The 24,608-nt window shown below is 36.9% G+C and overlaps 1 pseudogene; it reads left to right on the forward strand.

The window, feature by feature from the left end:
- The first annotated feature begins 14,978 nt into the window (after positions 1–14,978).
- Positions 14,979–21,443, forward strand: LOC125163742 (nuclear receptor coactivator 7-like; annotated as a pseudogene).
- Positions 21,444–24,608: the final 3,165 nt, after the last annotated feature.

The following is a 24,608-nucleotide window of genomic DNA, read 5'->3' on the forward strand; positions in this document are numbered from 1 at the left end:
ACTTTCTCTCTGATAAAATATCCACTGTCAACCTTATTTTGTTTTGTTTTTTGTTTTTCCAATTTTCCTTTAAGATCATCTCTTAATCTTTGGTTTTAACTGATTCAGTTATGCAGATGTATTTAGTATTCCTCATGTTTATGAAGTTTGACTCCTTTGAACTACTTGGATTTGTGAGTTTATAATTTTAATCAAATTTGGAAAAAATAAGCCTTTTTTTTCCAAATATATTTTTTTCTGTCTTGCTTTCCTCCTTTGAGAACTCCAATTACACGTGTATTAGACTTCTTTTCTTAGTTTTTTTAAGTTTATTTATTTATCTTATCTCTCTCCGTCTCTCTGTCTTTCTCTCTCCCTCTCTCTGGGAGAGAGAATTCCAAGAATGCTCCACACTTTCAATATGGAGCCCCATGTGGTGCTCAAACTCACAAACCATGAGCTCATGATCTGAGCTGAAACCAAGAGTTGTATGCTTAACTGACTGAGCCACCCAGGCATCAGTATTAAGCTTCTTGAGGTTGATCTCACAAGTAATGGATATTGTCTGTTCATATATTCTTTCCTCTCTCTGTTATTCATTTTAGATATGATGCATTGTTATATCTTTAAATTCCTTAACCTTCTTCTGCAGTATCTAGTCTGTCATTAATCTCATCCAGTGTATCGTTCATCTTAGACACTACAGTTTTCATCGCTGGAAATTCAATTTGAGTCTCTTTTATATTTTCTTTGTCTATATTTTATGAGCATGTAGGATACAGCTACAATAATTGTCAGTGTTCTTACATTGTGATTCTAACAGATGGGAGTTCTGGGTTGGGTTTCATCGATTACTCTCCTGTTCAAGTCACGTTTTCTTCTTTACATACATATCTCACCCATATCGATGCAAGACTTTGTGAACTTTACCCTCGTAGAGACTAGATCTCCTTGAATTCCTCGAAATATTATTGAGTATAGTTCTGGGCTTCCGTTTACTTGGAAAGAGTTTGATACTTTCATGTTTTCCTTTAAAATTCATTATGGGAACCAGAGCAGTTTTTGGTTTAGAGCTAATCGTTTCCCACTAATGAGTCAGCACACTTCTCTGTACTCTATGGATGCCTTGTAAATATGAGTTTTCTGGTCTCTCTGGTAAGAGGAGGCACTGTTGTCACCCTTGCAAGAGCTCCTAATCCTGTTCTTTCTAATCACGTTGAGTGATCCTTTCCACGGCTGCAGGGAGTTTCTTCACATACAGATGCTGATCAGACCTGTGCTGATGCTTTACGGGAAGCCTCAGAGTTCTCTCTGCACACCTCTCCCCTGTGCCCTGTGAATTGTCTCTGCTTTGGTCTCTCCTGACTCTCAGTTCTGTCTGCTCAAACAAGGGAGTGTGCCCAGCTCTGTCTGGGTTTTTCCTCCCAGAGCCGTGGTCTTCTCACTCCTTCAAGGCAGTAAAACAGGACAATTGTAGGGCTCAACTTACCTGTTTCCTGTCCTTCCGTGTGTTCAGTTTCAATTGCTGCCATAACCAATTAGTATAAACTTAGAGACTTAAAGCAAAACTACTTCTTTTCCACAGTTCTGTAGATCAGATGTCCAGACTTAGTGTGGCTCAGCTGATTCTCTGCCTACAGTCTCCCAAGGCTGCAATAAAGATTCTGGAAACACTGAATTCCCTTCTCGAGGCTCCAGAGTACAACCTGCTATTTGGCCTACTCATTTATTGCTGGCAGAATTCATTTTCATGTGGCTGTAGGACACGGGCTTTTCTCAGTTTCTAGATAACTGCTCATATATCCTGGCCAGTATCAACTTCAAAGCCAAGTTTGGTGTGTCAAGACCTTCCAGGCTTCTCCTGTCTGTGATCTCGCCTCTGGCCTCATCTCCTGCCTCTTCTCTTCTTTTGCAGCCACACTCTTATTGACTCTTCTGCCTTCCTCTTCCGTGATTACTTTGGGATCCCCTTGATGGTCCAGGATGACCGCTCTGTCTCCAAGTCAGCAGATTAGTAACCATAATGCAATTCAGAGTTCCTTCACAGCAGGGCTTGCTTACATCATCCGAATGGATATCCAGAGGGTGGTATTCTCAGAGCGTCTTCCTTAGAATTCTGGCTATTGCACTTAGAATCACTGACGTGTTTTGGTCTGATATCCAGTGCCTTGAAAATCATTGTGTTTTAAAATTGAGCTGGTGTTTTGTTTGTTGCAGATGGGATTGAAAATCTATTTCCTGCTACTCCATTTTGGACAGAAGGTAATAATATCAATGTTCAGGCTTTCAGTGTTTCTCTTACCTCTGCCTCTCCACGAGGCTGTCTATGTGCTACTGTAATAGGTAGAGAAGGGGCTGTTGGCATGACAGAGGGACCTTGTTTTGTTCTTGAACTTCTACTTATTTCTAACACACAGCACCTGGTGTTAGTCTGGGTGAGTCTGATCCCTGCCATCTTGGTGCCTGTGAATGCACAGCTGGGCTTATTGATTGGGTTGCCATCATAACACCTGCCATGAAGTGCACCTGGGTGGCTCAGTCAGATAAACATCTGACTCTTGGTTTCAGCTCAAGTCATGATCTCAGAGTTCGTGAGTTCGAGCCCCACCATGTCAGGCTCTGCACTGATGGTGTGGAGCCTGCTTAGAATTCTCCCTCTGTCCCTGCCCTGCTCTCTCTCTCTCTCTCTCTCTCTCTCTCTCTTTCTCTCTCTCTTTCCCTCTTTCAAAATAAATAAACATTAAAAAATAACATCTACAGTGGAAATCCATAGGCCTGGCCCTCAACTCTAATGCAGAATTAGCCACACACTCTGTTTTCTATGTCCTAATCCTGGTTTTCTGCCGGAGAGCAGTAACTCAGAATAGACACAAGCCCCATCCCTCTTCTCCCACCACAGAATTCTACAATTCTACCTCTCCACTTGGTAGAAGAAACTGCTGGCTATCCTGAAAGCCACACAATGGCTATGGATAATCAAGATGGCTACCTTAGAAAATCTATACTTGAACTTCACTTTCCCAATGCTGGGCTTAGTTCCTACATTATTTTTCTAGAACATCAGGTTGCAGGGTTTCTCTTGGATGCTTGCAACCTGCCCCAGACAACATGTGCAGAAGACGGACACACCCAGATCTTGGGTTTATGGTGTCATGTTCCTAGTCTGTGGGTGCTGCCTTCAGAATTCTTCACCTTTCACACCAGTCCTAAAATCTTCCCTTGATCCTAACCTGAACAGAGAAAGAAGACTTTCTGCTTTGTCCTGAGTAGATTTCCTGGAAAAGTCTTTTTTCTCTAGTACTTCTTAATGATAATTTAGGTTTGCCAGGCTTTTCTTCTGATGTGGAAAGAGAAACCAAAATAAAAATATGCTGGTTAACTTATTTTTATTATTATTTTTTGTTTATTTTTGAGAAAGACAGGGACAGAGAGTGAGTGGTAGAGGGGCAGAGAGAGAGAGGGAGACACAGAACCCGAAGCAGGCTCCAAGCTCCGAGCTGTCAACACAGAGCCCAACGTGAGGCTCAAACTCATGAACCATGAGATCATGACCTGAGCGGAAGTCGGACTCTTAACTGACTGAGCCACCCAGGTGACCCAAAAGTATGTTGATTAATTTCAAATGCATTTAATAGAATGTCACAAAATAAAATATATAAAATTATAAAGTCACATGTCAGCAGATCGATGCCTTTCTGTCCTCTCAAAAAATATCTAAGGCAGTTCTGCAAGTAGATCAAGGCTTGTAAACTAAATACAGACAATGGCTAAAATGTCAGAAAGTTCATGGAAATAAAGGGGCACAGGGGATAAGTTGACCTGTTCCATCCTGAATTGCCGATTTGAGACAGCAATAGAAAGGAGAGAAAATAAGGAGCCCCCGGGGGGAAGAGGTTTCTGGCAGAGAGTTTTCAGAGGAAAGTGTAGAGATCAGAGAAGTGGGCTCCAAAGCAGCTATTATGGTCATTTAGAAGACAAATGAATGAAAACAATTATTTTTTTAAGTCAAACAAAGTACACTCTCATTGTATCATGGATACAGTTCCCTAAATGTTTCTATACTTTTCAACACTTCTTGGGAATGTAACCTTGTCACAGATGAATTACAACATAGGAGCAGGAACCCAATGTTATTTTGATTATGTATTTATAGCTAGATCTAGTTGATAGTATTAACATAAGGTTAGCTATCTTTCCTCTAAAGAGGCTCCACTGGAATGCATGTGAATTTTTAAAATTCAATTTATTCAAAATAATTAATATAAATTTACCCAAATCTGATACATATACATACATACATACATACATACACATTAAATAATTTCAGGTCACACATAAAAAGAGAAAGGGAAAATAGCAGTAAATTAATGGGGAGAAATTCCTAGCACACAGCAATAGTGTGGTGCTTTATTCTAACTGAATGGAGCCAGGTGAACAATCTAAAGAATGGTGTCATGACCAAATTGATCCACATTGAAGAAAAGAGAAATTTATTAGAGCTCAGGGAGGTCGATGCTAGACTTTATATTCTTCCCTATTTTTTAATTCCAAAGCCAGCAAAGGGGGATTTAGAAGCAGGCATCTTGGAGACTTTTTCCCTCCTATTATCAGTGGAGTATGGTTAATCCCTTAGAACAACACAAATAAGTTTGAAAGAACTACTTGGTTTTCTAACTCTTTCTGTGACAGTAGACATTCTATTGTCTATTGGCAAAAGTCTTTAATAACATTTATCTTTTGACCTTTTATCCATTTGCCCTTTGAGTTTCTTTGCACCAGCCCTGTGAATCCATGTGCTACAGAACAATCTAGTAGGTATTTTCTCTGTAAATCAAAGCCACCGCGAAGCAGCTTGCCTCTCTACAAGACTGTACTTTTTCTGCAAGCTTCTACAGACAACAGGCAAGTATAAAGATGTAAGTGTGCATTGTAGAGTCAGGGTATTTCTTCTTCATTATTTCCCTTTTTAGTCACTTATATTTGAAGAACATCCACATCATCTCAGAACACAGAGCTGTGTATCGAATCACTAGGTATGCAATTTACATTTATGCTCAAGAAGGTGGAAGAAATTTACTCTTTCACTTAACTAACAAGCAAATTTGAAAGAGACTGTATTAAGTGGAATGAGCATAAACTGTTAATATGTTCCTCTTTTTCTTTTTATTATTTTGTCAAAAGGATAGAAAAAACCCAGATGCAGTACTGGCTTATTTCCAAACTCTGTCATCAGATTAGTATTCAACTTAATGTTCAGGGGTTTAGCCATTATAATTAATCATCCCCTAAGTGCAGAAAGATACTTAATACTCTGTCCCTACTCATTATTTAGATTTTTAGTTCTGTAGTGAAGGGCCTCAGAAAAAGATTAATTAAGTCAAACACTTTGGGGTTATTCTTCCATCATTGTGCAGAGGATTTACATACATAACTGGCATTAGTTTTGGTGAATATTCCTCCCATAATTCCCTAGAATATCAATGAAACCAATGACTGCCTAAGTGAGTTTGTCTAGCAACAAAATACATACCCGAATTACCCTAATGAGTGTTTCTGATATTCTGCTTTTATTATTTACCTTTTTTTTTGTACTGAAGTAATAACCAAACAATTTTCACAATTAAGGCAGAATTTCATTTTAGGAACACTGAGAACATATTTTAGCTTGGAAAATGACTAACTCTATAACCAACTTACTTCCATATATCCCTGAATCTCAATTTGCTCAGCTAAAAAAAAAATGATGGGCTAAAATTATAATCTCTAAAATTGTTTGTAATTTAAAAATACCATATTTTGCTATGTAATGTATTTAAATCTAAAATGAGCCTTATATATTAGAAATTCAGAAATCAGGAATTTGTTACTTGGCATGAAACAAACAGATTACCGATTTTAATTTTGCAAGTGCAGATTGCAAAAACATAAAATCTATCCTTCCACGTGAAAAGGCAAATCTTTTGTCAATGTTTCATTTTCCATTTATGTAATGTAGCCTTACATTGAAATGACACAGAGACCGTCTCACCAAGAAGGGAAGGATCCATGCTATGATTTGAGACTTCAAATTTTCAAAGCAAACTTGAGAAAGAAGAACAAAGCTGGGAATATCACACTTTCTGATTTCAAATATATTAAAAAGCTGTAGTAATTAAAACAGTATAGCACTGACATAAAAACAGATACATAGATCAATGGAAGAGAATAGACGGCCCAGAAATAAACTTCACATATAGTGATCAATTCACATAATATCAATTATTTTCAACTAAAGTGCCAAGAATACTCAATGGGAAAAGGATAGTCTCTTCAACAAATGATGTACAGAAAATTGGATATCCACATGCAAAATAATGAAATTAGACCTTTGTCTTACACCATACACAAAAATAAACTGAAAGTGGGTCAAAGACCTAAAGATAACTAGAACGTAAACTGTAAAACTATTAGGAAAAAACATAGGGGGAAAAGCTTCATGACATTGGTCTTAGCAAGGACTTCTTGGATGTGGCATCAAAGGAAAGGCAAAAGTAGACCAAAGGGATCACATCAAACAAACAAAGAAAAACTTGTGCACAGCACAGGAAATAATCAACAAGTTGAAAAAAACAACATAGGATTGGAAAAATATTTGTAAACCATATATCTGCTAAGCAGTTAATTTGCACAATATATAAGGAATCCTACAGTAGCAAATAAAGAACCCTGTTAAAATGGGTAGAAGACTTGAATAGACATTTCTCTAACACAGATATACACATAGCCAAAGGTATATGAAAAGATGCTCAACATCACTAATCCACAGGGAAATGTTCAATGAGATATCACTTCACAGCCAACAGCTGTGGCAATTTTCCAAAATCCAAAATATGTATATGTATGTTATATATATACATATATGTATAAATCTGTATATGTATATTTATCTATACCTGATATATATATAAATATATATATAAAATATATATATATACCATAAATATATATATAACAGATATATATATACATATATATATATAACATTGTTATATATAACTATATATATATTATATATTATATATATATATATATTTATCAGAAGGAGGATGTTGAAAAATTAGAATACATGTGCATTGTTGGTGGGACTGCAAAATGGTGCAGCCACCATTTAGAATATATATATGTATATAGTGTAGAGGTCACTCAAAAATTTAAAAACAGATCTAGCATATGATCCAGAAATCCCACTTTTGGGTATATATCCAAAATAATTGAAATCAGTTCCAAAGAGATATCTTCACTACGATGTTTATTACTCCCATGCAAATAATGCTGTAATAAACATGGAAATGCAGATATCTCTTTGACATTCTGATTTCAATTCTTGTATACGTGTATGTGTGTGGATAAATATGTGTATATTTTATTATGTATAAATATATATTATATATTTATTATATATACATTTTATTATATATATTATATGTATTATATGTATTTATATGCACACGTATATATGCATATAATCACATTTGTACACATACGCACACATACACACTGGAATATTATTTGGCCTTTAAAAAGACAGAAATCCTGTCCTATGCAACAGCAGGGACAAATCTGGAGGACATTATGTGAAGTAAAATAAGCCAGTTACAAAATGGTAATTATTGCATGGTCCCACTTACAAGGGATATCTAAAACAGTCAACCTCATAGAAAGAGAGCAAAATGGCGGTTGTCAGGGGAGGGGAAGTGGGGAGTAGTTCAATGCATGTAAAGTTTCAATTATGTGAGATGAATACATTCTATTTATCTGCTCCATGACAGTTGCCATTGTCTTGTGTACTGGGAAATGCGTTCAGAGGGTCGATCTTGTGTTAACTATCCTTACCACAATAAAAAAAAAAATCACAAATAAGAGAGGCACAAACAGCTTAACTAACATTCTAACATTCTAGTTCTGTATTCCTAATGTTTCTCTGTTATCATATTATTTTTTTCAATGTAGTTGTTCATCCAGAATAGTAATTCTCCTTATACTCTAGGACTTATATCAAGTCACTCAGTGAAACAAAATCAGTCTGCAAAACTCATACCATAAGAGAAGCTGACACTCACATATATTTTTCCTTCTATACCTTTATTCACCTCTATGGACACCATTTATCAAAGCATAAAACATACATGGGATTGAAAATGTTTAGATTTTACAGCTGCGTCTGTATTTTCAACCGGATGCATGCCTTTTTTTAAGCTTCTAAAAGGAATTCCAGCTATGGTTCACTCTTGAGTTGTTAAATCAAAAATCAAAATATAAATCAATATTATGTTAAATATGTTAACTTTTAAACTGTACATAGATGAAATAAAATGTTATTTTTATTTGTCTTCAACTCAAATTTGTATTTTTTAATGTTTATTTATACTGAGAGAGACAGAGAACGGGGAGGGAGTAGAGAGAGAGGGAGAGAGAGAATCCGAAGCCGACTTTGTGCTGTCAGTGCAGAGTCCGATGAGGGGCTCGAACTATGAACTGTGAAATCATAACCTGAGCTGAAAGAAATCAAGAGTTCGATGCTTAACTGAATGAGCCACGCAGGCACTCCTCAATTCAATTTTTTAAATGTTAGGTTCTTAATTCACCCTAGTCTGTCTAGAAACATCACTTTTGCCTATATCACTAAAGATCCTGGATAACTCTCTCAAATGGAGTTTTTCCCAAGTAGAAAATCACGGTTAAGGAACTTATTAAACAAACTGCAGATATGGGTGGTTATGGACTTAGTGTATATTTTTCTTTCCTTTTTTTTTAAAATTTATTTTTATCATTTATTGATTTTTGAGAGACAGAGAGAGACAGAGAACAAGCAGGGGAGGGGCAGAGAGAGAGGGAGACACAGAATCCAAAGCAGGCTCCAGGCTCTGAGCTGTCAGCACAGAGCCTGATGTGGGGCTCGAACTCATAAGCCAGGAGATCATGACCTGAGCCAAAGTCAGACACCTAACCAACTGAGCCAGCCAGGGGCCCCAAATGTGCATATTTTTCTGCTTACCTCCAGCGTAAGCATTTGGATGCTGTGACCAAATGTTACATTTCTTAGATCTTCTACTGCAGGAGTTGGCCAATGTTTTTTTAGTACGGGGATCAATAATTAATATTTCCATATCATCTCTGCCGCAATAACTGTTTCTGCCATTTCAGAGCAAAAGCACTACAGACCACATACATTAACAAGTGAATGTGGCCATGTTCCAGTAAAGTTTTATCTACAAAAGGAAGTCACTTTGGTCTGTGAACAATTGTTTATTGATTCTTTCTTATGAGCATACAGTAATTCATGACAGAAATGGACTTAACCACAAAATCAGCATAAAGTCTTTTATTTAAACATTTTAAATATTTATTTATATTTCAAGGAGAGAGAAACAGAGCGTGAATGGGGAAGGGCAGAGAGAGAGAGAGAGAGAGAGAGAGAGAGAGACACAGAATCCGAAGCGGGTTTCAGGTTCCAAACGGTCAGCAGGACTTGAACTCTCCAGCCGTGAGATCGCGACCTGAGCCGAAGTCAGACACGCAAACGACCGAGACACCCAGGCGCCCTGAAAATCAGCATAAGGTCTTACTTGCGTTTTGACATTTTTTTCTGCAACATTGTTTTTCTACCTTGTTATCGTTGATATTCTAAGCTGTACTATTGGCATTTAAAGCCATGCAGACCCTGTCAACAAAATTTTATATATAAGCTAATGTCTGTCATACAAAAACACACACCTGTAGGATAAAAACCCAGAAAGCCTATGGTAGTAGCAGAATCTTGGAGCACAATACTTCCATTTTGTTTGTTTCCATTTTCCCAAACTACCCTTATCTATATTACGTTTCATTTGATACCAAAAATCCTCATTTTAATAATACAATAGATGAGATTGTACTACATGGATCAGTTATGCATGAAAGTTAATACAGATATTCATGGCTCGTTACTCGGAAACCAACCTTAAAAATACGCAAAAGAATAAGAAAAATACCGGTTGTGTTCAAAAATGATGCACTGTGCAATTATTTTAGCTGATCTCGTTCCAGTCTGTGGTATCATATCACAATAATCCTAGGACTTTAATCATTTTTATCAGTTGAAGACTTGTTCCGATTTTCAGCATGCCTGCAACACTATTTGAAGATATTTGTAAGATCACACAGTAGCCTGTGCTTCTGGGCCCTTAATTCTACAGCTTGAAAGGTATTTTTATTGTTTTTATTGTGCAAAACAGCCTCTATGGAATACTGATTTGGCCTTCATTTATGAATTATTTGGTTAGATCAATTGGAATTCAAAAAGTTACGTCAGAAAATATTACTGTAAAATAATATAAACAATAAGCTGAAATACATTTTTAAATGTTTTTCTATACCATTGTAATTTTCAGTGTATTAGAGATATAATTATGTAGTGAGGAGTCTGTGCTTTGAAAAAAATATATCTACATGTTCTTATTTTTATTTTTGGATGTTTACTCATATATGTACGCCATCATTTCAAAATATTTGTACTGGATATTGATAGCTTGCTTGGAATTCAAATTTTTAGGAAGAATGTCATAAGGAAACTTCCTGATTCTAAGAAAAGCATCTTTTTCTTTAATAGAAGGAGGATGGGTCTACGTATCTCTTTTCATTCTCCAAGATTTTTTTTTTCAGGACGCTAGAAAATAAATCCGGGAATTAACATAAGCTACTACCTATGCTCATTTCAGCACTTGAGCCTTATGTAAGAATTCAACCTGTGTGGATTTCAATGGCAAAATGAATTATAAGAATATAGCAACACGAATTTGATTAGCATAAAAGGGTTGAAATATTACTGAGAATCCGGATGTCGCTCTCACTTTACCTCTTGCCTGTGTTTGTTTTTCCTCCTGCGTGTGTCTCCAGCCACTGCCTTCTCCTTGTTCACTGGCAATCTGAGATCTCTTCTGTTTGTTGTTTAAATGATAAACGTGGTTACCAAGAGGGACCATATTTACCTGTCCTCAGTTTCAGCCTCTCAGAAGGATACTGATTCAGAAGCTCAGGTACACATGCAGATGATCTCAGCTTGTGTCACTTCTGTACTAATCAGCTGTAGACTGTGTGGGGACGTGACCAAGGTCACCTGCTTCTCATATACACATGGATCAAGGAAGGTGGCTAGTCACCAGAAACGGTGCGTGGCAAAAGAATGGTTTGTGCAAACAGATAAAAACAAAACAGAAGAAATGACAGGTGTTCCCTCATACAGCATGCATTCTTTAAAAAAAACCAAAAAAACAAAAAAAAAAAAAACAAAGACATTTTAAATCTTTGAAAACTCAAAAACAAAAATGTAAGTTAAAAACCATAATTGCCTCCTGGAAGTACATCTCGATAGCTTATGTATTGGGTAAAGAAACAGCCTGTTTCACCATAGAATTTACTGAGGAATTCCATGACGACCTTTGCAGACTCCTGGAAGATGATGGTATAGCTTTTCTCATCTGACTTTCTAGTGTTATGGATGATGTTACTGCATTTCTGAGCATGAGAAAACGTCTTTTCATTTCTGTGCGAAATCTCGTTTGTTAATAATACACATTTCTTTTAGTAAACCAAGTAGATATTTTTTTTCATTGTTTTACTCACGTTTCTGTAATCATGTGTGCAAGTCGGGTTGCTGTTTCCTTCATCTCAGATCAGTGACAGGAGAGTATTTCCTAAAGGATTTCCCTGGGCTATCGGACTCCTTGGGTCCGAGGTCGGTTTTAGTCGTCATCTTATGTAGTCACATTTGTTTCAGATAAACAGCTCCACTCCTGCCCTGCTTTTCTCACTTTGCTTTCGAGGTACCATTTTCACCTGTTTTCCTCTGGCTTTACGGCCCCTTCTTCCTCCATCCCCTGGTAACCTAGTTCCATCAGACACGGGATGTGGCTCCTGGGTTCTCATGTTTCTCTGCACTCGTCTTTGGTAAGACCACCCCGACTTTTGGTTTCGGCTCATTTAGATGTAGAAAGTTCCAGAATTTGTGTGTCCCACCTGGTCCTGCCTTATGAACTGCCCACTATATCTAAGACATCTGCTAGTATATAAACACAGTATATATTTTCTCTTTTCTTTAATCCCTCTGCATCTCCCTGAGGTATAGTGATGCCGAGCAATTTTTCAAATACGTGTTGGGCATTTGTATATCTTCGCTGAGAAAACGTCTACTTGTGCGCTTTGCCTATTTAACTGAGTTCTTTTCCCCCCTTGAGTTGTAGGAGTTCCTTACGTGATTTGAATATTAACCCCTTATTAGATGTATGCTTTAGAATAGTTCCTCTCATTCCACTGGTTGTCTCTTCACTCCTTTAATTGTTTCCTTGGCTGTGCAGATGCTTTTTAGTTTAATGTAATCCTATTTGTCTACTTTTTGCGTTCATTGCCTGTATTTTTGGGGTCATGGCCAAAAAAACCATTGACCTGACCAACGTTAAGACGAATCAACATGTTTTCCCCTGTGTTGTCTTCTAGTGGTTTTTTGGTTTTGATCCAACAGGGATGGCTCACATTTCCATTTCTTGTGTTATTCCATTGATTAAAACTTTCAGACAATGATAAGCAATAATGCCAATGACAGGAATATTGACTTCCTCCTGGTATGTCACAGACAAGGAAACAGAGGGGCAGACAGCTCTATTTTTTTTTCCAGAAAATAAGAGTCATATTTGAAAATGTAAGTTAGGTTTTGAGCTCCAGGAAATTTGTTTATTTGTTTAATTGCTTTTTCATTGAAGTATAGATGACACACAGTTTTATATTCGTGCTGTGTTTCGTGCTGTTTTTCATGACCACACTGCCTGTTTGTCACCAGCCAAGAATGAAATCTTGCTTACTGAGCTCCAAACTGCTCTAACTGTAACAAACTCTTTTTTTCCTTCTTTTGTACAATGCGCTTCTTGTAACGGGTTACAGACTATGAAACTCACAAGAATTCCTGTTTCATTTTCAAGAAAGAGTAAAGGAGCTTTTGGTAAAATTATGTGGCAGTTTCACATTTTCATATGATCGTGAACTTCCAGGCAAGTATAGAATTCCTCTCACGGTCGACGTGTACATTATCTCTGTTTATTTGGTTTAAGCTCCTATTTTAAAATGAGACAAATAGTACCAAACATGTATCCCTTATGCAAGTAAGTGTTACAATCCTAGCTCCATTCTGCCTTTGAAATGTTATTTCAGATAAAAAAATAGATTATTATTTTGCAGGGATCAATTACCCCCGTGAATGGCTTCTCTAACCCCGGTGAGCCTGCCTTACACAACGTGAGGAAGAAAATGAGAAAACTCACCATTTGAAGCTTCTATACAAACATCTTACTTACTGATGGTTAAGTTGTGGTTTTGATCTCATCGTTTCTTCCCATGTCAGATAAGACAATAGAACCTATTTTATTTTTGAGGCTTTAACATATCATGAAGACACGGACATCTATTTCATTTATAAGACAATATAATCTAGTTTTCGTGATACTTTAAAAGTAAGTAAATTAAGTGGAAGTCAATATGATTAAGCACAAGTCCCAGCATAGTGGCTGACAAATGTTAGACTTCCAACAAATTTTAATTCCTTTATTTCCTTTCTTTTGAAACTTAGACAAGATTTTTAAAAGAAGAAAATCATTTTTTTAAAATCATTCTGTATCCTGAAAGGTAACAGATAGTTAAGATTTCCACTTGGCTGGAAGTTTTTGAAGATGGAGAATTGAACAAACTTATGTTTTCAGTTTGTATCTATAGGTCCAAAGAGCTTGGGAAGATTTACTTTCTAAATAGTTTTAATCTCTGATTGAGGAATACAAATCACAATGAAGATGCAGAGGATAAACTGCCCTTTACTTCAAATCCCTCAAGCTCTCAGTAAGCACTGTTCTCAGGGGAAAATGTGGAATTATTCACGTGAAAATCGATTTGGTAACGCCCGTGTGAGACTTTTTTTTTTTCCCAGAAAATAAGAGTCATATTTGAAAATGTAAGTTAGGTTTTGAGCTCCAGGAAATTTGTTTATTTGTTTAATTGCTTTTTCATTGAAGTATAGATGACACACAGTTTTATATTCGTTTCTGATTTACAACATAGTGACTTGATAATTCTGTACATTACACATTGCTCACGGCCACATGTATAGTGACCGTCACCATACAAAGTTATTAGAGTGTTACTGGCTACATTCCCTGTGCTGTGCTTTTCGTGCCCATGACTTATTTATTTTATAACTAGAAGTTTATACCTCTTAATCCCCTTCACCTGTTTTTTTCCAGCAAAGCAGTCACTATGGAAAACCACATGAAGGTTCCTCAAAAAATTAACAATAGAAAGACCATATGACCCAGTACTGTCACTGCTAGGTATATACCCAAAGAAAATAGAAGCACTAATTGAAAAATATATACAAACCTCTAGGTGTATCACAAGATTATTCACAATACCCAAGATATGGAAGCAACCTGAGTGTCCAAAGATGAATGGATAAAGATGTGTGTGTGTGTGTGTGTGTGTGTGTGTGTGTGCATGTGAATCTATAATGGAATTTCACTCAGGAAAAATGTTTTAGACCACTTTATGAAAATATTTAGCTAAAAGCATGTTATATTTATTACTAGAACTCTTGTGTTGAATGCTACATGAACTACTTTACATACACACACACACACACACACACACACACACACACACAAAGTATATATATCATATAAGATATGAGTAAAGAGAAACCGTAAATGAGTTTGTAAATTCCCATATACTGTGCCAGAAATTATGGAGTGTACAAATTACTGTAGTAAAACCAAAATTACTTTTCATAAAACTGGGCACATTTTGAAATAGATCCTATTAATTAGTTAAACCAAACAAACAATTAGCTAGATGCACAGAGCCGTGTTTTACGTTTTAATCATATATCCTATTTGACTGCATTAACTACTAAATTAAGTTAAAAATGGCTAGTTAGGAACACTATGAAGATGTTGCAGTCCTCGATAACTTGTTCAGGAGACTATGAGCCTGTATGGCCACGGGCTGTGGGGTGTCCTTGTAAAGGTTCAGAGGAAGGCCTCAGTGAGATAACGCATCTCACTAATGGTCTGGCTTCAGGAGACGTCAAATATAACCAGGTAGAAAATAAGGCATTAGAGCTACATTGACAGTTAAAAATCGTTTCCAGCAGGTAAAGATTTCCTTGGCAGAGTATTTATCATAGTATTTACTGCCACTCAAAGACGATCGTTTACTTCTTAGTTTATGACCAGTTAAGAAATGTAGAAATGGTTTGTAAATATTTGACATCTGGTAACATTCTTAATGAAATCCATACATAAACTTGAGTGTTCAAGAAAAACATGGGTTTAGTTTTTTTAAATTGCAAAAAAAAACATTCCTATCTCATCACTACAGGTGTTTGTTTTCAGTTTGCTAAGATATTTTCTTTTTTCTATTTGTCACTGGAATAGGAGGGGTGACTGGGAATTTTCTGTCTTAAAGAAAAAAAAAAAGGGCACCATTCTATACAGTAAAATCAAACCAGTGGAACAGCTCTGTGGTTCACTCTGATAATGAGGACAGACACGTCAATCTGATAACAATTATAAAGCGGAAAAGAGAATATATGAGGTAATTTGGTGATAAAGAATATGCTGTGTCATTTAGAATGTTTTGTGGAGATCAAGGTAAGTTTTCAATTATGAGGGGTTAGTGTATGTGTTTGAGTATGTGGACAAACTTTTACAGAAGGATATGAAGATTTAAGTTTCAGAAAATAAGGCATCTAAAATATAGATGCCTATAAGAGACTCTTAAAAACTGAGAACAAACTGAGGGTTGATGGGGGATGGGAGGGAGGGGAGGGTGGGTGATGGTATTGAGGAGGTCACCTGTCGGGATGAGCACTGGGTGTTGTATGGAAACCAATTTGACAATAAATTTCTTATATTGAAAAAATAAATAAATAAATAAAATATAGATGCTTATTCTCTTTTGTTAAATTAAGAAATATGTATTTTTAATTTTTTAATGTTTCTTTGTTTTTGAGAGAGACAGACAGAGCATGAATAGGGGGAGGGGCAGAGAGAGAGGGAGACACAGAATCTGAATCAGGCTCCAGGCTCTGAGCTGTCAGGACAAAGCCCGACGCGGGGCTCAAACTCACAAGCTGGGAGATCATGACCTGAGCGGAAGTCAGATGCTTAACCGACTGAGCCACCCAGGAGTCCCAAGAAATATGTATTTTTAAAGCACTCAAGTCCAAAATCCAAGCAGTTATACCAGTTAAAGCCTGAAGGCTGAGCTTTGTGCTCTCACCTTGGGGGCAGGTGAAGAGCTATGAAAACAGTGGCTGGAACCATAATAGCAAAACCAACACCCCACGATGACACTCACGACACGAAACCAGGAAATGAGAGGAGAGGGTACAAATGCCTGGCAGCACAAGACTTGAATGGTACCAGCATCTCTTCAGGAGGAAAGAGCTGACACATGATGGATGCGAGAAGTGGAGATGCCCCAACTTGCCACCAAGCATGTGCTGGAACATGGGCAGGACAATTTGAAAAACTCTACTGAAACTATACGTATTTTTTTCGTATGCTAAATTATGGCTAAATAGCGTGAGTCCATGATTTAAGATGATGTCACGTGAACGATCTGATGTCTATGAAGTCTGCAAAATCCCTCTACGACAGAACCCTACATCAAGGAGAGACTATCTGAAAGAAAACCTAAATTTATTAGAAGAGGAACGACAGGGGCAAAAGCAGGAGTTGGGTGTGTTTAATATAAACAAAGGACACTACTAGAAGATTTCAAATGGTAAGGGACCATAACATTAAAGAACTGATGGAAATTATAGGGAAGGCGTTAGAGCCATGAGCCTAGAAAAACTCTTCGACTGCACTCCTTCTTCCTCAAATACCATGAAACGAATTTAATGTAGAGAAAGAAAAAGTAGCACAATGCAAATGATCACAATAAAATACCATGCACTTCCTTTTTTTAAAAAGATATATTGACATAGAATAATGACCGTCTAGGAAATGGAAGCCCTCCAATGGAAGAACAGATGTTCCAAACAAGCTAAAATAAATTAGGAAAATGATAGAAGATAGAAAACAATACCATAAGCCCAAAATAAAAACTCAGAAAGGAGATGGTAACATATGGAAAAAGGATATGAAATAAACAAATAACAATATTAACTGGGCACACAGATAATTTCTTTAGATTAAAAAAAAATAAGCAAAAGGAGACAAGCCTTTTAAAATCAAAATGAAATAAAGAAAGAGCTAAAAGGGATCCAACTGAAAGTGACTGGTATAGAATGGATGTAGGGACTGTCCAATAGACCTATAAAAAATGACCTCAAACAAAAACCGATGCAAAAAAACAAAAGTGATTTCTCAAAAAGTTCTCAAAAGCAATCTCATCGATCAGCAAAACCCCACTCAGCTGTCATGTAGTTCACCAATATTCTACCCACATCTAAGACACCCTTACAAAAAGGTGTCACGTAAAATTAAAAAAAAAGAATATTAGTTGTTTATTTTTTTTAGATATTTCACGGTATTGTAGTTGAAATACATCACCTTTTCCTCAAGAAGAATCCTGGGGAACCCTTCTTTTTGCTTCTTAAAATCCTTAACTCTTCCATGAAATGGGTTGCCAGCTACTGGTGATTCTTTCACCATGATTCTGGCATATGTAGTCTTTGATTTTTTTTTTCCCCAAACAAACCTGTCTTCTTCCAGCACATTCTGGGGAATCATTGACTCAGTAAGTACAGCATTGAATTTCCCTCCGTGTTGGTCACACTGCAGTGAAAAAAAAAATAGCGTTCCATCCTTTGTGAGTCTCTTGCCTACTGCTGATGTGCTCTCATTTTTAACTCTCTCTGTAAATATTTGTGTCTTTCCAAGCCTGATGATTTCCTCAGATGTGTCTGAGATAGCCAGCTACGGGCGGCCAAAGCTACTGCTACTTGGAACACTCCGCAGTATGAGAAAGAGCCCAGGTTTTGGTTTCAAAAACACTTGGGCTTAAACCTCATCTCTGGCTCATACTAAACATATAACTTAAGTAAGGAACTTAATCTTTCTAAGCCCCATTTCCTCAGCTATAAGAGGGCTTTAATGATATTTTACTCCATGGTTTATTGTGGGGATTAATGGGGCAGCATATGAAAGTGCTTTGTAAAGTAAGAGTGCCCCACAGGTTTAAGGTTACAGGACCACAGAAAACGTCCACATCAAATTCAGTGTGTCTGGTATGGAATTCATCTAACAGTCATTCAAAAAGCATTTATGAGATGCCTGTGAGCCCCCGGGCCAGTGCTGGTGGCTGCACCACCTCTGACGACCCCAGTACGTCTCCTCTCCCATCCTGAGACTCATAATTTTGCCCAGAATGCTTCATGCCCCCATCTATGCATTTGCAAAATCTCAGTGGCACTTGGAGTCATTTCTTCTTCCTAATTGTCAATATCCAGTCAATGTCCTTCTGGCTTTCTGATGTTTGCTTCCTAAAGTTTCTGAATCTCTTCCAACATTTCCTTTCTTACACTTAGATCTGTTTAAGGAAACCAAAAATCTGAAACTTGGGCAATGTGCAATTATATTTGAAAATTGCCCCACTGTGTTCAAAATTAAACAAACATAGTGTAAGTCTCTATTTTTGCCAAAAAGATGCTAGAGATTATAGAGTGACTACTTCAATGTATTTAAGGAAAATAGGCATTAGAACAAGCTTACAGTGCTTTTAAGGTCAAAAGTCTATGGCACAATGAGCTGGCTAAGAAGCCTATATATATATATATATATATATATATATATATAGTCTGGGAACGTAAACAGCCACATTGCAAGAGGATAAACCAAACATTAATACAGACAACTTTACATGATGAGCTAAAAGAGAATCCTTTATTTATTTACTTATTTATTTATTTATTTATTTATTTATTTTCATGCAGAAGGTGAAAACTGATTCAGGGAAAATAGAAGGAAATAGATACTTCACTTTTTCTTCACTGGTGCTTGACAGATATACCAAAGTTAAATAAGACTTCTATGTGGCATAGAGCTTTCATGAGATTCAAAAACTGAGGAAGATGGGTGAGAAGAAGTTCTCTTTAAAATCAAGCAGAGTTATCGGGGCGCCTGGGAGCTCAGTCCAATAAGTGTCCGACTCTTGATTTTGGCTCAGGTCACGATCTCAAGGTTTGTGGGTTCGAGCCCGGCATTGGACTCTGCGCGGACAGTGCAGAGCCTCCTGGAGATTCTCGCTCCCCTCTCTCTCTTTCCCTCCCCTACACTCTCTCTCAAAATAAATAAATACACTAAAAATAATTGACCCGAGTTGTTAAACATCTCTTATCAGAACTTAGTGGAAAAAGAGAAATTAGTCTGGTCACACACACAAATGCACACATGCATGCTATCTTTTGCACTGGTGGACATAAATCATCCTAGAGATTCATTGGGGGTGGATATAAAGACCATACTGCCTCCCGCCTGCTTTCCCCTGAAGGGAATGAGTCCCAAAAGAACCGTTCAGAGATGGCTGGAATGGTTCCTACTAGAATGGTTCCCAGGGCATCTTCATTCTTTGTGTAGATCACATTCTGGAGTTAATAGGAGTGACAGGATTAATAACAATAACAATAGCAATAACAATAACAATAATAATAATATTAAAACAGCAGCATCAGGCATAATCTACAGTTTTCCATTTAACGCAACAATGTTGTTGAGTTCCCTCTGACTGAAAAGTGGAAGTTTGCTTGATTCAAGCCACCTTGAAAAGGTCCAGTCTGGGAAAATATAAATTAACCAGACTGACCTCTGGGAGTAATAGAGAAAGTCATCAAGAACTATAGCCAGCTAAGTAGCAGGCCTAGATAATTTCACAGCTTATTCTACCAATTATTTAAGAAATATAATAAAATGTAATTCATTTACTATGGCGAGTGAAGTATCTAGGAGTAAACATACCAAGAGACGTGATATATTTAAATAAAAATACTTTAAAATCTCGCTCTTCCTGCCATGAAGAACTGAAACTGAAAAAAAAATAAAACAAAAAAATAAAAATAAAAAAGGAACTTCGTTGTTTAAAAAATGAAGTTAAGATTACATTGCCATCACAAATAGCTCAAAAACTTACTGAATAGATTGATACCCTTTTCTGAAGCCAGACCTTCCCAATCTCCAAGTGATGGCAGGTCATCTTGCTCTTCATGTGGGAAATGTCATTGTAAAGGCAATGGAAGCAATCTCTTCCATGGGTCAGTGACTTCAAAGATGTCAACAAGGAAAAAAACCCAAAAACCATCAGGATGGAGAGAGAACCATCGCTTCGAACTCCAAAACAACAGGGCCTTTGGAGAAGTCAACAAAATACACACCTACAAAGCCCTCAGACCACTCGCATTGTGTCAAGGAAGTTAAAGATGCTAGAATCTTCTGGGGAGGCAACCAATGGATCTATGAATGTGACTAAGTTCAGCAAGGAACCTTCTGATATTCGTGCTACATCTGAACTATAGCCAAAGAAAATTTCCTTTTAGGGGAAGATTTTAACTCCGTTGACTTGGAAGAAGTTTCTTCTCCAACTGATAGTGGAATGGACAAAAGAGACATCTCAACAGAGTGCCTTTCTCTTGACCCAGAAGAGCTAAGGAAGGCTAAGTCATAAACAATACTCCTGCTACAGAAATGTAGGTGGAGCCAGCCCTGAGCTTTTCCGGAACAGACAATAATGCTGAACTGAAGGGAGCCCTAGCTTTAGAAACCTGTGAAAAGCAAGATATAGTGCCAGACATGAACAAGTAGTTGGGTTCCCCAGAAATCCAAGTAGAAAACATTGAATGGACATGAATGTACATGGAAATCTAGATAAAGTTAAATTCATTGAATATTACCTTCATAAGAAGAAAGAAGGGTCACAGTTATAAAGTTGCAGAAGCCAGAATTAATGATGGCAAAAGTATTGAGCTAGTGGGGGAAGACAACACCCTTAGTAATTCTGTTTCCCAGGTAGGTGATTCATCAGCTGAATGCAATAAAAAGCCAGATAAAAGCTGGGTGAAAGAGTGTCCCTCCCACAGCAAATGGCCTTCTTCTGCGTACAGAAGCAAATAGGAATAGTGTCCAGGCACCTGTTTAGAATCTCTTCTGGATCACAACTGCCAAGGTGCACAAATGGATAGTAAGTCTGAAATTCAGTTTTGGCTACCAGAAAGAATTCAGGTACCTACTGAAGATATACTTCTTTCAAAAGAAGAGAAAAGCAAGACTCCGCCCACCTTTCTGTGCATTAAAGTAGGAAAACCAATGGGAAAATTCCTTGTCACGCACACTGCAGCCATAGTCCAGCAGTATGGCAAACGAAGAAAGTAGACAGAGTATTGGTTTGCTGTTTCTCTGGAGAGCCTATGTTAACAGCTGTCTGAAATATAAGAAGGTATCCTGTGCCCTGCTCCAGGAAGAGATGTGTAGTCTTGGGCTGCCCTGCTCTGGTCAGTGGAATAAGGAGTCAGAGAATCAAGTGGTGACGAATGAGAATTCCTAGAAATAGTGTGCCCTGGACTGAGATTCTTTATCCATTTGAAACATAAGTTCTTAATTTGAAAAATGAGTCATTGTGGGTACTAATTGATGAGATTCCACATGAACAAACACTTAATGAACGCATACATCCTGGCATGTGCTGGGCCAGTTCTAGGTAAATAAGACTGGGACTCTGCCTGGAGAAGCTTATGAAATTTGATGAAACAGTTTCTACCACTTTCTTGAGACTTAATAAGATTGTATTTCATAGATTTGGATAATGTTCTATATAAAAAGAGCAGTCATCTTATTGTTCTTAATACTAAGAGATTATTTCCTAATTTAGAAAAAAACAATAATTGCTGTTCATATGAAAACTTTTCTCTTTTTTAATAATTAAAAAATAGCTCAAAAACATAGCACAAATAAATCACAGATGAATCATTCTTTTTAGTATCAATGAAAAATATCTCAAATAAAATATTAGGAAACTGCATCCAACTTCAACATGGTATTGCTACATCATGACCCATTAGTATTTAAGGTATAATGTCAAGATGATTTGGTGTTAGAATATTTTACTCATTTTATTAAGAAATGAAAGTAAAACAGAAAAAACTTATGATCTTCTCGTATATTCAATAAGCAGTTTAAAATGCATAATATATTCTTTATAAAAATTCTTAATTAAACAAGAATAGATAATTGCTTTCATAACAGATAAAATGAATTCCTATTTCCTTAATGGATAAAATAAAAGTTCCTATATTAACATTCTCTTAATGTTCTGAAAGCATATGAACCTTTAGAGGAAGCATTATCTTTAAAGAATAATAACAAGAGTACTTTCTTCCCTTCTTCTCTTCTCCTTCCCCTTCTTCATCTTCTTTTCCTTCCCCTTCTCCTTCCCCTTCTTCTCCTCCTTCTTCTCTTCTTCTTCTTCTTCTTCTTCTTCTTCTTCTTCCCCTTCTTCTTTTCTTCTTCTTCTTCTTCTTCTTCTTCTTCTTCTTCTTCTTCAACATTGTTCTGATATACAGTTTACTCCAGCTAGATAAGAATAAAAATGAAAGATAAAAATCTTAATGGATACTTTTGTTTTCATAAAGAAAGGTGGAGTAAATGTACTCTTCCTAACTCCTTCTTTTAAATAAAACAACAACAACAACAAATGTGTACATTACACATAATGTGTAATTACACAGCAGCAAAATGTGGGTGAGGAGCTCAGAGTTCCACCTTTTCAAGGATGTCATAAGGTGCCTCAATAACCTGACCACAGGGTATTAGAGCAGGTCAAATAGGGAGGTGGAATTTTTGTCATCACCAGGCAGTGAAGATCTCCTTACAGGCAACACTTCTCTCCCCTATGGAGTCCCTGGAGGCTACATGGAGAGCCTAGACTTCCATCCCCATCCCTTCCTTGCTAGATGGTGTTAGGACAGGCCTAGTGGAGAGTCTGGACATCCACCGTCACCCCTCAGTGATGTAGTGACATAGTGACAAGGCCACTCCCACAGTAATATCAGTCAAGACAACCTGGGAAGCTAGAACATCCTTTTGCTCAGCAGTAATAAGTCTCCCTCCTGCTTTGGGGTGCCACGTGGAGCTAGACTTTACTTTTATCTGCCAAAGACAAGAGAGTGTCCCTCCTCCACTGTCATTGTGGTATCAGAGAAAGCCACCTAAAACTGAAGGCTTAAATAAGATCCACAGGCTCATAACACAACATAGAAATGTTAGGTCTTCGAAAAGAAAAATCACTACATACCAAGGACCAACACAGTCTCAAGATCAATGTTAAAAAAAATCTCAATTTCCACACTGAGATGACAAAGATATTAGAATTACCTGACAAGTATTTTAAAAGTAGTTACGATATAAAAGCTTCAGTGAGCAATTATGAACACACTTGAAACAAATGAAGAAATAAAAAGCCTCAACAAAGAAGTAGAAGACATAAAGAAGAGCCACATGGAATTTTAGGACTGAAAAATATAATAACCAAAATAAAATGTTAGTGTCTTCAGTTCAGCATCACAATGGAGAAAATACAGAAGAATCAGTGAACTAGAGACAGAACAGTAAAAACCACCTCATCTAAAAGAGAGAGGGAGTTGACTGAAAAAAAAAATTTAACAGAGTCTCAGAGACCTGTAGGACTACTGAGAAAGACTTAATATACATGTTTTAGAGTCCCAGAGGAAAAGAAAAAACGTAGTACTGAAAAAGTACTCAAGGAAATAATGGGTATAAACTTCTCAAATTTGTAAAAAAAAAAAAAAAACCATAAACTTACAGATTTAAGGAACTGAGCAAACCTCAAATAGAATAAACCCAAAGAAATCCAAGCCAATGGGCATCACTATTAGTTTATTCTAAAATTTATATAGAGAAGGAAAGGACTTCGAATACTTACAACAGTCTTGATGTGCAAGAACAAAATGGGAGGAATCACTCTATTTAATGTTAAGGTTTACTATACAACTGCAGGGCTCAGGTCATGTGGTACTGGCCGAGGGATAGACACATAGATCCAGAACCCAAATAGCAAAACTATTAATAGACACATTCTTGTTGCATCTGATTTTTTTACAAAGTTGTAAAACCAATTCAATGGGGGTAAACTTACCAACATATAGTGCTTGAAGGAATTGGACATTTGTAGGCCCCCCCCCAAAAAAATGAACCTTAACCCTACACAAAATTAATACCTTATACAAAAATTAACTCAAACTGGATCCTGGAATTAAATACAAAACTAAAACTTATATGCAAAAATAGTAGGAAGTCTCTGCGACATGGGGCTAGGCAAAGAAAGACTCCTTAGACTTGGTGGCAGGATGAAAGAAAATACCACCTATAGAGTAGGGGAAATATTTGTAAATTGCTTCCTTAACAAAGAACAAGGCATGTAGAATATAAAAAAGAACTCTCAAAACTCCATAGTAAAAAAGCAAACAATCCAATTAGAACAAGTCAAAAGTCATGAAGAGACATTTCACTGAAGAAGATTCTTGAGCTGGAAATGAGCACATGAGAAGAGTTCAATGTCATTTA

This window comes from Prionailurus viverrinus, chromosome A1, assembly GCF_022837055.1.
Source record: "Prionailurus viverrinus isolate Anna chromosome A1, UM_Priviv_1.0, whole genome shotgun sequence".
NCBI classification, from domain to species: Eukaryota; Metazoa; Chordata; class Mammalia; order Carnivora; family Felidae; genus Prionailurus; species Prionailurus viverrinus.